The following is a 16,591-nucleotide window of genomic DNA, read 5'->3' on the forward strand; positions in this document are numbered from 1 at the left end:
CTTTGAAGTTAAGAATGATTGGCATCTATAGGAACTCAGAACTCAGATAGTGTTATTGATTCTCCTAGTTAAGTATAATGATTCTTGAACATAGCTAGTGTATGAGTCTTGGCTGTGGCCCAAAGCACTCTGTCTTCCAGTATTACCACCGGATACATACATGCCACAGACACATAATTGGGTGAACCATTTTCAGATTGTGACCCAGCTTTGCTAGAGTCCCCAATTAGAGGTGTCCAGGGTTCTTAAGCACACTCTTTTTGCCTTGGATCACACTTTATTTCTTTCTTTTTCTCTTTCTTTTCTCTCTCTCTTTTTTTTTTCGAAATTTTTTTTTTGAATTCACTGCTTTTTCTTGCTTCAAGAATCAATTTGATGATTTTTCAGATCCTCAATAACAGTTCTCTTTTTCCCTCATTCTTTCAAGAGCCAAAAATTTTAACATTCTCAAAACAACAAATTCAAAAGACATATGCACTGTTCAATCATTCATTTGGAAAACAAAAATTATTGTCACCACATCAAACTAATTCAACTGGTTTCAGAGATAAATTCGAAATCCTGTACTTCTTGTTCTTTTGTGATTAAAGCATTTTTCATTTAAGAGAGGTGATGGATTCATAGGACATTCATAGCTTTGAGACATGAATTTTAAATTTTATTAATTATGAATTAAGAACAAGACTCAAAAATAGATATAAGATGAGACTAGAAAATAAAAATAGAAAATAAAAAAAGAAAAAAGATTAAATAGGCTCCTAATGATAGAGGTTTTCACAGAGTTAGGACTCAACAACCTTGATTTTGAGAAGTGGATGCTCCCTCAACTTGAGAGGATAGCTTTTGGCGTTTCAACTCTTGGAGTTCACGCCCCTGCTTCTCTTGTTCCTTCAGCAATTTGCAGAGCATGCAGTTCTGATTCTGCTGTTCTTCCTTCAGTTGCTCCATAGTTTCTTGTAACTTGATGATAGATGCTTCTAGGCTGGTCCAGTAGTCAATTTTAGGGAATTCAGGGAGGAATTCCTGCGCCCTCCTCTTGATAGAGTTGTCTTGCATTTGTCCTTCCATTGACTTCTTGGTGATTGGATGTTCAATGGGTATGAATTCATCTACTCCCATCTTCACCCCAGCCTCTTTACAAAGCAAGGAAATCAAGCTTAGGTAAGCCAATTTGGCTTCAGTAGAATTCTTATTTGCAATTGTGTAGATCTCACAAGCAATCACATGATGAACCTCCACTTCTTTTCCAAGCATAATGCAATGAATCATCACTGCTCTCTTGATAGTGACCTCAGAACGGTTGCTAGTGGGCAGTATGGAACGCCCAATAAAGTCTAGCCAACCTCTTGCAATTGGTTTGAGGTCTCCCCTCTTGAGTTGGTTTGGGACACCCTTTGAATTGGTTATCCACTTAGTCCCAGGGAGGCATATGTCCTCTAGAACTTGATCCAACCCTTTATCTGCTCTCACCATTCTCCTATTAAAGGATTCAGGATCATCTTGCAGTTGAGGCAATTTGAAGATTTCTCTTATTTTGTCCAGATGGAAGTACATAACTTTCCCTCTGACCATGGTTCTGTAGGTATGGTAAGCAGTTCCAGTCATTCTCTGCTTATCTGTTAGCCACAGATTTGAGTAGAATTCCTGAACCATATTTCTTCCAACCTTTATCTCAGGATTGGTTAGAACTTCCCATCCTCTGTTTCGAATTTGCTCTTAGATCCCCGGATATTCATCTTCTTTCAGATCAAATTTAACTTCCGGGATCACTGACCTCAGACCCATTATTTTGTGATAATGGTCTTCATGTTCTTTGGTTAAGAACTTCTCTTGATTCCAAAGATTCTTTGGATTATTCTCTTTCTTTCCTCTTAAATTGGTTTGTTTTCCCTTAGGAGCCATGATTTTGATGAATCTTGGCTTAGTGATCACGGAAAATCACACCAAACTTAGAGGTTTGCTTGTCCTCAAGCAAAAGAAAGGAAAGAAGAGAGAGAGGAGAAGAGCAAATTCGAATGGTGTGGGGGAATGAGGGGCCGAACGTGTTTTTATAAGTGGGGGAAGGAGATTTCGAAAAAAAATTGAAGGGAGATTTGAGAAGATATGGAGAGAATTTGAGAGAAGGGTGAGTTTTTGAATAAGATTTGGGATTGATATGAGAAAGATTTGAAGAATGATTTTGATTTTTGAAGATTTGAAGGTGAATGATGAAAGGTTGAAATGTGTTTGTGTAGAAAAGGGTGGGTAAGAAAAGGAAAGTTTGAAAAAAATTTGATTGGAAAGCAAAATCTTGATCCCCCACCTTTCTGGCGTTCAACGCCCAGAATGGCACCCATTCTGGCGTTTAACGCCCATTTGTTGCCCATTGTGGGCGTTTAACGCCCAGCCAGGTGCCCTGGCTGGCGTTAAACACCAGAATTCCCTTTATCACTGGGCGTTTTGCTGAACGCCCAGGATGCTGCACACCTGGCGTTAGACGCCCAGAATGGTGCCCATTCTGGCGTTTAACGCCCAAAATGGCACCTTTACTGGCGTTAAACGCCCAGAATGGTGCCCATTCTGGCGTTTAACGCCCAAAATGCCCCTTACTGGCATTTTTTTCGCCAGTAAGCTCTTTTTCTCTGCTTTTTGCGCTGAATCCTTCTGTAACTCTGTGAATTCCTTCATTTTTGATACTTGCCTTTGTACAAACAAAATATATAACCTGCTAATGACTGGGTTGCCTCCCAGCAAGCGCTTCTTTACTGTCTTTAGCTGGACCTTTACTGAGAATCACTCAAGTCTCAGTTTTGAGCATTCCTGCTCGAAATTGCCTTCAAGATAATGCTTGATTCTCTGTCCATTAACAATGAAGTTTTTGTCAGAATCAATATCCTGAAGCTCAACATATCCATATGGTGACACTCCTGTAATCACATACAGACCCCTCTACCGGGATTTAAGTTTTCCTGGAAACAATCTGAGCCTAGAGTTGAAGAGCAGAACTTTTTGTCCTGGCTCAAAGACTCTGGTTGACAACTTCTTGTCATGCCACTTCTTTGCCTTTTCCTTATAAATTTTTGCATTTTCAAAGGCATTGACTCTGAACTCCTCTAGCTCATTTAGCTGGAGCAATCTTTTTTCACCAGCTAACTGAGCATCCATGTTTAGGAATCTGGTTGCCCAGTAGGCTTTGTGTTCCAGTTCCACGGGCAGATGACAAGCCTTCCCATACACCAGCTGGTATGGAGAGGTTCCTATAGGAGTTTTGAATGCTGTTCTGTATGCCCACAGAGCATCATCCAAACTCTTTGCCCAATCCTTTCTTCGGGCTATCACAGTCCGTTCCAGGATTCTTTTTAGCTCTCTGTTAGAGACTTCAGCTTGTCCATTTGTCTGTGGATGATACGGAGTTGCCACTTTGTGGCTAATTCCATATCTAACCATAGCAGAGTATATCTGTCTATAGCAGAAATGAGTGCCCCCGTCACTGATTAGTACTCTGGGAACACCAAATCTGCTGAAGATGTGTTTCTGGAGGAATTTCAGCACGGTCTTGGTATCATTAGTGGGTGTAGCAATTGCTTCTACCCACTTAGATACATAGTCCACTGCCACCAGAATGTAATTGTTTGAGTATGATGGTGGGAATGGACCCATGAAGTCAATTCCCCATACATCAAACAATTCTATCTCTAATATCCCTTGTTGAGGCATGGCATATCCGTGAGGCAAGTTACCAGCTCTTTGGCAGCTGTCACAGTTACGCACAAACTCTCGGGCATCTTTATAGAGAGTAGGCCAGTAGAAGCCACATTGGAGGACTTTAGTGGCTGTTCGCTCACCTCCAAAATGTCCTCCATACTGTGATCCATGGCAGTGCCATAGGATCCTTTGTGCTTCTTCTCTGGGTACACATCTGCGGATCATTCCGTCTGCACATCTCTTAAAGAGATATGGTTCATCCCAGAGGTAGTACTTGGCATCTGAAATTAATTTCTTTCTTTGCACTCTGCTGTACTCCTGGGGTATGAACCTCACAGCTTTATAATTTGCAATATCTGCAAACCATGGAGATTCCTGAATGGCAAAGAGTTGCTCATCTGGGAAAGTCTCTGAGATCACAGTAGAAGGGAGGGACGCCCCAGCTACTGGTTCTATTCGGGACAGATGATCAGCTACTTGGTTCTCTGTCCCTTTTCTGTCTCTTATTTCTATATCAAACTCTTGCAGAAGCAACACCCATCTTATAAGCCTGGGTTTTGAATCCTGCTTTGTGAGTAGGTATTTAAGAGCAGCATGGTCAGTGTACACAACCACCTTGGATCCTACTAGATAGGATCTAAACTTGTCAATGGCATAGACCACTACAAGTAATTCTTTTTCTGTGGTTGTGTAATTCTTCTGTGCGTCATTTAGAACACGGCTGGCATAATAAATGACGTGCAGAAGCTTGTTATGCCTCTGTCCCAACACTGCACCAATGGCATGGTCACTGGCATCACACATTAGTTCAAATGGCAATGCCCAATCTGGTGCAGAGATGACTGGTGCTGTGACCAGCTTAGCTTTCAGGGTCTCAAATGCCTGCAGACACTGTGTGTCAAACACAAATGGTGTGTCAGCAGCTAGCAGGTTACTCAAAGGTTTTGCAATTTTCGAAAAATCCTTTATAAACCTTCTGTAGAATCTTGCATGCCCCAGAAAGCTTCTGATTGCCTTAACATTGGCAGGTGGTGGTAATTTTTCGATTACCTCTACCTTTGCCTTATCCACCTCTATTCCCCTGCTTGAAATTTTGTGTCCAAGGACAATTCCTTCAGTCACCATAAAGTGACATTTCTCCCAGTTTAAAACCAGGTTGGTCTCTTGGCACCTTTTCAGGACAAGTGATAGGTGGTTAAGACAGGAGCTGAATGAGTCTCCATATACTGAGAAGTCATCCATGAAGACTTCCAGGAATTTCTCCACCATATCAGAGAAGATGGATAACATGCATCTCTGAAAGGTTGCAGGAGCATTACACAGACCAAAAGGCATCCTTCTGTAAGCAAACACGCCAGAAGGGCAAGTAAATGCTGTTTTCTCTTGGTCCTGAGGATCTACTGCAATTTGGTTGTAACTTGAATAGCCATCCAAAAAGCAGTAATAATCATGACCAGCTAGTCTTTCTAGCATTTGGTCTATGAATGGCAAAGGAAAATGATCCTTTCTGGTGGCTGTATTGAGCCTTCTGTAGTCAATGCACATACGCCACCCTGTGACTGTTCTTGTAGGAACCAGTTCATTTTTTTCATTATGAACCACTGTCATGCCACCCTTTTTGGGGACAACTTGGACAGGGCTCACCCAGGGGCTATCAGAAATAGGATAAATAATCCCAGCCTCTAGTAATTTAGTGACCTCTTTCTGCACCACCTCCTTCATGGCTGGATTTAGCCTCCTTTGTGGTTGGACCACTGGTTTGGCATTATCCTCCAACAGGATCTTGTGCATGCATCTAGTTGGGCTAATGCCCTTAAGATCACTTATGGACCACCCAAGAGCTGTCTTGTGTGTCCTTAGCACTTGAATCAGTGCTTCCTCTTCCTGTGGATTTAAAGCAGAGCTTATAATCACTGGAAAAGTGTCACCCTCTCCCAGAAATGCATACTTCAGGGATGGTGGTAGTGGTTTGAGTTCAGGTTTGGGAGGCTTATCCTCCTCCTAAGGAATTTTCGAAAATTCCTTTGTTTCCACTGGTTCTTCTTGATCAGGTTGAGCATCCTTGAAGATGTCCTCAAGCTCTGATTCTAGGCTTTCAGTCATATTGATCTCTTCTACCAGAGAGTCAATAATGTCAGCGCCCATGCAGTCATTTGGTGTGTCTGGATGCTGCATAGCTTTTACAGCATTCAACTTGAACTCATCCTCATTGACTCTCAGGGTTACTTCCCCTTTTTGTACATCAATAAGAGTTCGTCCAGTTGCTAGGAAAGGTCTTCCTAGAATGAGAGTTGCACTCTTGTGCTCCTCCATTTCCAGCACCACAAAGTCAGTTGGAAAGGCGAATGGCCCAACCTTGACAATCATATCCTCTATTATGCCTGATGGATATTTAATGGAGCCATCAGCAAGTTGGAGGCATATCCGGGTTGGTTTGACTTCTCCAGTCAACCCAAGCTTTCTGATAGTGGATGCAGGTATTAGATTGATGCTTGCTCCAAGATCACATAGGGCTGTCTTGGTGCAAGCACCTTCTAATGTGCATGGTATCATAAAGCTTCCTGGATCTTGAAGCTTTTCTGGTAAGTTTTTCAGAATGACTGCACTGCATTCTTCAGTGAGAAATACTTTTTCAGTTTCTCTCCAATCCTTCTTATGACTTAAGATTTCTTTCATGAACTTAGCATAAGAAGGTATTTGCTCAAGTGCCTCTGCAAACGGAATCTTTATTTCAAGAGTCCTTAGATAGTCTGCAAAGTGGGCAAATTGCTTATCCTGTTCCGCTTTGCGGAGTTTTTGAGGATAAGGCATCTTGGCTTTATAGTCTTCAACCTTAGATGCTGCAGGTTTATTCCTTACAGAAGTGGTTGAAGAAGCCTTGTTAGAGGGATTACTGTCAGCACTCTCACGTGTCTGATCTTCCCTTGGCGTCTGAACGCCAGGATTGGGTAGAAAATGGGCGTTTAACGCCAACTTTTCCCCCTTTTCTGGCGTTTGAACGCCAGTACTGGGCAGGGAATGGGCGTTTAACGCCAGCGTTCCCCCCTTTTCTGGCGTTTGAACGCCAAAAGTGTTCCTCTCTGGGCTCTTACTGTCCTCAGAGGGATTTTGAACAGTGGCTTGGTTGTCCTCTGTCAATTGTTCCTTATTTGGCTTTTTGCTCTTTTGAGCAGTGTTATTCAGTGTCTTCCCACTCCTCAGTTGAACTGCTTGACATTCCTCTGTTATCTGTTTAGATATTTGCTGTTTTGCTTGATTCAACTGCAGTTCTATGTTCTTGTTAGCAACTTTAGTTTCATGGAGCATCTCTTTAAATTCTGCTAACTGTTCTGTCATCAGGAGCAATTGTTGATTAAGCTCAATCATCTGTTCCTGAGGATTAGGATCAGTGGCTACTGTCATGACTTCCTCTTTTGGAGAGAACTCATTGCTAGAGTACAAATATTGGTTTCTAGCAACAGTGTCTATAAGCGCTTGAGCCTCTTCAATTGTCTTCCTCATGTGTATAGATCCACCAGTTGAGTGGTCTAAAGACGTCTGAGCTTTTTCTGTAAGCCCATAGTAGAAGATGTCTAACTGTACCCACTCTGAAAACATTTCAGAGGGGCATTTTCTTAGCATACCTCTATACCTCTCCCAGGCATTATAAAGGGATTCATTATCCTCTTGTTTAAAGCCTTGGATGTCCAGCCTTAGCTGTGTCATCCTCTTTGGAGGGTAAAAGTGATTCAGGAATTTGTCTGATAACTGTTTCCATGTCTTTATGCTTGCTGTAGGTTGGTTATTCAACCACCTCTTAGCTTGATCTTTTACAGCAAATGGAAACAGTAATAGTCTGTAGACATCCTGATCCACCTCTTTATCATGTACTGTGTTAGCAATTTGTAAGAACTGTACCAGAAACTCAGTAGGCTCTTCCTGTGGAAGACCGGAATACTGGCAATTTTGCTGCACTATGATAATGAGTTGAGGATTTAGCTCAACGCTGCTTGCTTTGATGGGAGGTGCACAGATGCTACTCCCATATGCAGCTGTAATGGGGTTAGCATATGACCCCAGAGTCCTTCTGGACTGATCAATCCCACTTAGGTCCATAATGGATAAAGGGAAATGATATGGATTGCAAATAGATAAAAATATTTTTATATTTTTTTTGAATTAACCGAAAAAAATAAAAACAAAAGGAAAATAAAATAAAAAAATTCGAAAATTAAAAGAAAATAAGATCAAAGCAAATTGAAGACTGAATCAATTAGTTAATTAAAAAGATTTTGAGATTAGCAATTAGAAAGATATGATTGAAAAATTTTCATGAAAAAGATTTGATTTTTGAAATGAGGAAAGAGAAAAACAACAAAATGACACCAAACTTAAAATTTTTAGAAAATCAAACACAAATTTTTGAAAATTTTAAAGGAAAAACACAAAGAGGACACCAAACTTAGAATTTTTAAGGATCAAAAAGGGACTAAGGACATGCAAATTCGAAAATTAAAAGAAAAATAAAAGCATGCAATTGACACCAAACTTAAAATATGAAACTAGACTCAACTAAAAGACTCTAAACTAACTAAAATAAAACAGTCCTAATCTAAGCAACAAGATAAGCCGTCAGTTGTCCAAACTCGAACAATCCCCGGCAACGGCGCCAAAAACTTGGTGCACGAAATTGCAATCACACTTTTGCAATTCCGCACAACTAACCAGCAAGTGCACTGGGTCGTCCAAGTAATACCTTACGTGAGTAAGGGTCGATCCCACGGAGATTGTCGGCTTGAAGCAAGCTATGGTTATCTTGTAACTCTTAGTCAGGATATCAATAATTATCAGGGTTGATTGTGAAAAGTAAAAGAACATGAAATAAGTACTTGTTCTGCAGTAATGAGGAATAGGTTGAGGTTTTGGAGATGCTCCATCTTCTGAATCTCTGCTTTCCTACTGTCTTCTTCATCAAGCACGCAAAGCTCCTTCCATGGCAAGCTGTATGCAAGGGTTTCACCATTGTCAGTGGCTACCTCCCATCCTCTCAGTGGAAATGTTCAACGCAGCCTGTCACGGCACGGTTATCCATCTGTCGGTTCTCAATCAGGCCGGAATAGAATCCAGTGATTCTTTTACGTCTATCACTAACGCGCCGCCCTCAGGAGTTTGAAGCTCGTCACAGTCATTCAATCATTGAATCCTACTCAGAATACCACAGACAAGGTTTAGACCTTCCGGATTCTCTTGAATGCCGCCATCAGTTCTAGCTTATACCACGAAGATTCTGGTTAAGGAATTCAAGAGATATCTACTTAATCTAATGTAGAACGGAGGTGGTTGTCAGGCACACGTTCATAGTTGAGAATGATGATGAGTGTCACGGATCATCACATTCATCCAGGTTAAGAACAAGTGATATCTTAGAATGGAAGCAAGCATGATTGAATGAAAAACAATAGTAATTGCATTAATCCATCAAAACACAGCAGAGCTCCTCACCCCCAACCATGGGGTTTAGAGACTCATGCTGTAGGAAGTATACAAAGAAACGTGTAAAGTGTCATGAGGTACAGATACAATGTCAAAAGATCCTATTAATAGTGAACTAGTAACCTAGGGTATACAGAAATGAGTAAATGACATAAAAATCCACTTCCGGGCCCACTTGGTGTGTGCTTGGGCTGAGCATTGAAGCATTTTCGTGTAGAGACTCTTTCTGGAGTTAAACACCAGCTTTCATGCCAGTTTGGGCGTTTAACTCCAAGTTTTATGCCAGTTCCAGCGTTAAACGCTGGAAATTCTGAGGCTGATTTGCCACGCCGGTTTGGGCCATCAAATCTTGGGCAAAGTATGGACTATTATACATTGCTGGAAATCCCAGGATGTCTACTTTCCAACGCCGTTGAGAGAGCGCCAATTGGGCTTCTGTAGCTCCAGAAAATCCACTTCGAGTGCAGGGAGGTCAGAATCCAACAGCATCTGCAGTCCTTTTCAGTCTCTAAATAAGATTTTTGCTCAGGACCCTCAATTTCAGCCAGAAAATACCTGAAATCACAGAAAAACACACAAACTCATAGTAAAGTCCAGAAAAGTGAATTTTAGCTAAAAACTAATAAAAATATACTAAGTATTAACTAAGTCATACTAAAAACATACTAAAAACAATGCCAAAAAGCGTATAAATTATCCGCTCATCACTCATCAATCTTAGCTCCACATTAACTTTCACGTTAGTTTTCTTAACGTGACCACTAACATAGGCAATGCTAGTTTGATCCAATGTTAGTGACAAAGGTGAGTGTCACTAACATTGGCATTGTTCCTCTCTTCCATGTTAGAGTTCACGTTAACTAAGTTAACGTGACTCTTAACGTGGCTTATTGCCAAATCTTGGAACGTTAGTGGTGTTCACGTTTACCACTAACATTGGAGCTTTCTTTTGTCTCCACGTTAGGTTAACGTGGTAGTTAACATGGGCTTATGATGGCTTCGCAGGCGTTATTGGTGATCACTTTTCTCATTAACGTTGCAAGCTATTTACCATTCCACATTAGTGGTCACGTTAACTAGATTAACGTGAGTACTAACGTAGTTCTTCCTTGCTTCCTTTATCCTGAAATCAAGTAATAAGGTGCATCAAAGCTCTAGCCAAAGTCATGAGATTATACATCATCAATTTATCATTCAATTCTAGCAAAAATCCTCATGAAATCATGTGAAATTCACAATAGTTGCTTGAATCAAGGTGTAAGTGTATTTTCATCCAAAACTTGCCTTATTCACTGAGAAAATGCATGAAACTAACCTAAAACAGTAAAGAAAAGGTCAGTGAAACTGGCCTAGATGCCCTGGCATCACAACACCAAACTTAAAGCTTGCTTGTCCCTAAGCAAGTACTGAAACATTGGAAGAATGAATGAAAGAACAAGAAGATAATATAGAAGTAGAATTCCTGGTTTATGGAGTTTCATGCATAGCAACTTAGGTTCTTTCCTTTACTAGGTTTCAGGCCTTTATCAAGTCCTTGGTCACTCTCTTGATTGCATCCTTTGAGACTTCTTAATTATTGATCCTTCCTTCTTTTCAAAGGTTTATTACATTCTTCTTTTGGCTAAGTGCTCTGTAAGAGGGCGACTCTTTATGATAAGCTTTCATCCAACACTCCCGAACCAGTTGGTTCAAGGTAGTTGTCCGACTAGGTACCCAAGCCTGGCTTGGGTATTTACATGATATCCAGTCTCACTCATGTAGACTCCTTCCGAGAATGCTTTGTATTCATCGAAAAAATCTACCTGTTCTCTTTGTTTCCTATGCATCTCATGAATATGTGCACCTTGATGTTCTTGGATGTTGATTAGCCTTTGGATGGCTTCTTATTATTGATCTTGCTTCTGGTTCAGGTTATGGAAGGATTCACTCCATTGTCTCCCTTGTTCCAATTGCTGGTCCATCAATTGTTTTTGCCATTCCCCTTGCTGATTCATCCATCTAGAGAGTGATTCTTCTTGGCGGTCTATTAATTGCATTTGAAACACCTTCTGTGCCCCCTAATTTTCCATGCATTGCCTAGATAAGGTATCAATAGCCTCTTGTAATTGGTGCATGCTTAAGGTGGCTGGGGCTTGCTCCTGTGGATGTTGTCCTTCTTCAGCTTGATGGGCTGGCCTCTTTCTTACCCTTCGCTGAGGTAGTAGAGTTGCAGCAGCATGCATCCGACGATAAGTGATTGGAAGGCCAACCTTTATCCACTCGGGGTTTTCATCCTCGAATATCACCCTTGCCTGGTTGCAAAGACGGAGAATAGTGCTGAGATAACCCAACTTTCCTCCAGAATCACTCTTCTTAGCAAGCTTCTAAATGCCTTGGGCTATGAGTTCATGAACCTTGATTTCTCCTCCCTTCATTAGGCATTGCACCATTGTTGCTCTCTTAAGGTTTACCTCTGAGTTGTTTCCAGTTGGGAGGATGGATCTCCTTATGATTTCAAACCACCCTTTGGCCTCAGGGAGGAGGTCTCCTCTTTTTATAAATCTGGGTTTCCTATTGGGGTCTCTGTCCCAATCTGCTCCTTGCACACAGATATCCTGTATAATTTGGTCGTGGTTGGGTTTGTTGTCCATTCTTGAGTGATAGCTCTCCTCTGCAAAGGGTATGCTTCGCAACTTCAGCACTCTCATGATTCTCATGGGACTAAAATCCACCATGACCCCTCTCACGAAACTTGTATAGGATTCATCCGCCTTATCATGTTCTAACTGTATTTGCATAAAACTCTCTCACCAGAGTTGCGTTCACCCTTGTAATTGGATCGGTGAGGAGCTCCCATCGGTGTTTTTCCACCTTTTCTGTGATTTATGGGGACTCAGTTCGTGTGACTTGAAAGCCTAATTCGTATATGATTTATTTGTCAGCCATCCACCCAAATTGTAGTGCATGGTAAAAGGTTCTGAATCGCTTTTCATCAAAAGGAGACTGCCCTATGGATTCCTTCCCTTTTTGTCTCTTTGAGTTTGATGATGCCATGCAAGATGGTTGATATGTTTGTTACTCACAAGATGGCTAGGAGGGTGTGTGTGAAACCTTTGGTGAGGAACAGAGTGTATGTTCAAAGGAAGGGAAAGGATATGCATGAGAACAAGAAGTGTACGAAGAGGGTGCAAAAAAATGAGGATCATTTATATAGAGGAGTGATGGGTGTTTGAAAGGTGTGGATTGCTAGTGTAGTTTTGTGATGAACGGTTAGGGCTTGATCTTGGATGAGCACTAGGATCACCCTTTTTATGAAGGTCTTGGTTCGGTCTCCAAGGCTATCCACTTTCCAATGTTGCATGGCATCATTTTCCAAGATACTCCCTTTGGAGACAAGTGTATACGTTCCTTGGCATAGTGGCCGAATCTCCCTTCCTTGATTGTCCTATCAAGTACCATCAATGTCCTTTTTGATTTCCTACACAAGACAAAAAAAAAGGAATGCAAATGGTTAATTAAAATTTTTGGTGGGAAGATTTAAGGTGTGAACTAGCTACTAACAAAAATCTTTTTCTTTTGTTTTTAATTAACTAAATGCTTTTCATGAATGCAAATCAATCAATCACTAGATCTCCCATGCATGCAATGTTGGTACACCAAACTTGTTTGTGATCATATGGTGCAAGAAGTTTCGGGAATAATTTCACCTTATAAAGTGTGTTCAAGCACACTTGGTGTGCCTTGAACACCAAACTTATCATGTACTATACGCTGCATGTAAGGGGGTATTATATTGTTTATCAAAATTAATTTAGAATCTATGAACTTTGCCTTATTACTACTATTTGAGATTAAATGAAGAGGGTGTAGAACATGGGTTGCCTCCTATGAAGCACTTCTTTAGCGTCATTAGCTTGACGTTTGGTCCTTGTCAAGGTGGCTGATAGTGCTTGAAATCTTCCCCCCTTGCAGTAAACCTATTTCCATTGGCCTTGTTGATAAGCTCCACATGCTCTAAGGACAAGATTTTGTTGACAGTGTACACTGGAGGCAGCTGAGATGGAATAGTGGGGAGGTGAGGTGGTATAGGTGGAAAGTATGTAGAGACCACTTCATCTCCTGGCGAGAAATCTTCTGTAAGTATTTTCTTGTTTTTCCATTCCCTTGGGACCTTTTTTCTTGTGTCCGTTGATGTCACCTTGTTCCTTGTGGTTTCCTCTTTGAGAGTGGTTTTGATGCCCATCTCATATGACTCTGGTGGGTCTGGTTCCTTTTGGATTACACTTGGCTGTTGCTCCTTCTGATCACATTGGTTGTTAACCATAGGAGCCATGAAGTGTGGTGCTTGTGCTCCCTTGTTTAGCTCTGATGTCAGCTCTTTTGTTTGCTTTTCCTCTGACTTTTTGTTATCATGGTCTGCTTCTTGTGAGACGTTGAAAATATTAAAGGTGAGCTGATCATCATGTATTCTCAGCACTAGCTCTCCTCGCTCCACATCTATGAGTGCTCTGGCTGTGGCTAAAAATGGCCTTCCCAGAATGTTGGGGTGAATAGAATTCTCATCCATTTCTAAGACAACAAAGTCTGTGGGGAGGAAGTAGTTCCCAACCTTTACTAACACATTCTCAACCACTCCTAGTGCCTGTTTTTGAGTTTTGTCAGCCAATTTGATGATTACATCTGTGGGTGTTAGCTAATTAATTTGAAGCTTTTTCATGAGGGATATAGGCATTAAGTTGATACTTGCTCCCAAGTCACAGAGTCCCTTATCAATCATTGTTTCTCATATGGCACAGGGAATGTGGAAACTCCCTGGATCCTTCTTCTTTGTGGGTGGCCCTGGTTGAATGAGAGCACTGAAATCCCTATTCATCTTTATTGTTTGTCCACTCTTCAATGAACTCTTTATGGCTAATAGCTCCTTTATATACTTTATGTAGGAAGGCATTTGCTGGAGGGCTCTAATAAATGGTATATTTACATCAAGAGATGCGAACATGTCGAGGAACCTTGAATACATTCTCCCTGCTACACCACCTTTAAGCCTTTGGGGAAAGGGTGTATATAGGTTCAGTATCTCCCTTCTCTTCAGTTCTTCCTTGAGTGTAGGTTGGGGTGCATGGTCTCTTTCTTCCTGGTTTCCCTTTTGACTTTCTTGGAGGTGTTCTACTTTCTTCATACTCCTCTCATCACTTGTGGTGATCATCTTACATTCTTCCCACCTTACTTTCTTTGTTTCTTCTCTTGGGTTCTTCTCCGTGTCACTGGGAAATCCATCAGTGGGTTTGGGAATTTGTTGAGATAGATACCCTACTTGGGACTCCAGTCTCTTGATGTTTTCTCCTTGGTTTTTGATATTGGCTCGCACTTCTTCCTTAAACACCTTGTTGTCTTGGACTTCTCTACATAAATCTTCTAGTAGAGTCTCAATTTTTGAAAGTCTATCGTCCGTTAGTGATGGTGGATTGGGGTTAGGTGGGTGTTGATAGGATCTTTGTGAGGTATGTTGGTGAGTTGCATTGTTGTTGGAATTGAGGTTGTGGCGTCTCTGATCTTGACCTTGGTCTTGTTGATTTCCCCAACCAAAGTTGGGGTAATTTCTCCATCCAGAGTTGTAAGTTTTGGAGTATGGGTCATGGATTTGTCTAGGTGAGTTTCCAACATAGTTGGCTTGTTCCCAGTCACCTTCTTCTCCTATATTCACTCCTTCTTGAGCTGGTGATGAAGTGATGACTGCTGTGACTTGGTTTTCCTCCACCTTCTTGGTAAGATCTGCTAGCTGCTTGGTAATCATCTTATACTAGCAATGCATCCATGTGGTTCAGCTCCATTACTCCTCGAGTGTTACTTCTTTTAGAGGCATAGAAGTAGTCATTCTCAGCTACTGCTTCAATGACTTCTATGGCCTCTTCAATGGTTTTCTTCTTGTTTAGAGAGCCCCCTGATGAATGACCTACAGCCTTCTTTGACTCATAGGAAAGACCTTCATAGAAAATGTGAACTTGAACCCATTCATTGAACATATCTGGTGGGCATCTTCTTGTTAAGTCCTTAAACCTCTCCCATGCCTCATAGAGAGTGTCACCATCTTGTTGCCTGAAAGTCTGCACCTCAGCTCTTAGCCTATTAATTCTTTGAGGAGGGTAGAATCTTGCCAAAAATTTGTTCACCACATCTTCCCAATTTGTTAAGCTCTCCTTTGGGAAGGATTCAAGCCACTTGGATGCCTTGTCCCTGAGTGAAAAAGGGAACAAAAGCAGCCTATAGACATCCGGGTGGACTCCATTAGACTTCACAGTGTCACAAATTCTCAAGAAGGTGGTTAGATGTTGATTGGGGTCTTCTTGAGCACTTCCTCCAAATGAGCAGTTGTTCTGAATAAGGGTGATGAGCTGGGGTTTTAGTTCAAAGTTGTTGGCATGTATGGTGGGCTTCTGGATGCTACTTCCACAGCTTCCTGGATTTGGATTGATGTAGGAGCCTAGAACTCTCCTTTCTTGCCCAGCATGATTTGCAGGGCCTTCTCTAGCATGGTTGTGAGCTTCTTCTTCATGATTGTTTTCCAAGTTCTCCTCCATGTTGGTTTCAAAATACTCTTCCTCTTCCTCAGCACCAACAACTCCTTTCCCTCTTACTTCCCTCCTTAATCTCCGGAGGGTTCTTTCAAGTTCTGAATCGAAGGAGGTTGAAGCTCCCTCTCTTCTCCCTGTCATACAACTAACAAAACACACAGTAAGAGATGAAATGAAGAGATTATTCTTGTTAGATTGATTGTTAGAGTGAGTGATGTAATTTATCAAATAGTTAGTGGGTTAGTGAGCAGAATTATAGATAATAACAAAGAAAGAAAGAAAATAGAGGGGGTATAGGGGGTGAGGGAGAAACAAAACAAACTGAAGGTAAACAACAGAATAAAGTAAACAAACAAAAGAAAAAAATGCTCAATCTAGTGAACTTCCAATTGAATCATTGTTGATACAAAATTAATCCCCGGCAACGGCGCCATAAACTTGATGCATGAAAACTTGTCTCTCAACAAATTTCCCTTCGGCAAGTATACCGAATTATCGTCAAGTAAAAACTCACAATAGAGTGAGGTCAAATCCCACAGAGATTCATTGGTCAAGCAACTTTAGTTGGAAGAGTATGCTAGTTGAGCTACACAGAATGTAGTTTGAGAATTGCAGAAAATTAAATGGCGGGAAAGTAAATAGCAGAAAATAAAGTGCAGAATCTTAGATGGGGATTTGGGGAAATGAGCATGAAAATAAATGGCAGAAAGTAAAGAGAATGGGTAAGATCAGAAATGGGGAATTCATTGGGCTCAGGAGATGTTGTATTCTCCGGATCAAATTCATTTTCATCTCTTCCTCAATCAAAGCTTCTATTAATCTCCTTGGCAATCTTAAGTGATTGGGTTCCAATTCCTTGGCAACCCAATCTCTCTAAGCTTGAA

General features: G+C 41.2%; 1 non-coding gene across 1 annotated transcript; it reads left to right on the top strand.

Moving 5' to 3' along the window:
• Positions 1 to 15,153: 15,153 nt before the first annotated feature.
• Positions 15,154 to 15,260, top strand: LOC112711506 (small nucleolar RNA R71). Its single transcript, XR_003157509.1, has one exon. It is a non-coding gene; the product is annotated as a small nucleolar RNA R71 (small nucleolar RNA).
• The last annotated feature ends 1,331 nt before the right edge of the window (positions 15,261 to 16,591 follow it).

Source organism: Arachis hypogaea, chromosome 1, assembly GCF_003086295.3.
Source record: "Arachis hypogaea cultivar Tifrunner chromosome 1, arahy.Tifrunner.gnm2.J5K5, whole genome shotgun sequence".
In the NCBI taxonomy this organism is placed as follows: domain Eukaryota; kingdom Viridiplantae; phylum Streptophyta; class Magnoliopsida; order Fabales; family Fabaceae; genus Arachis; species Arachis hypogaea.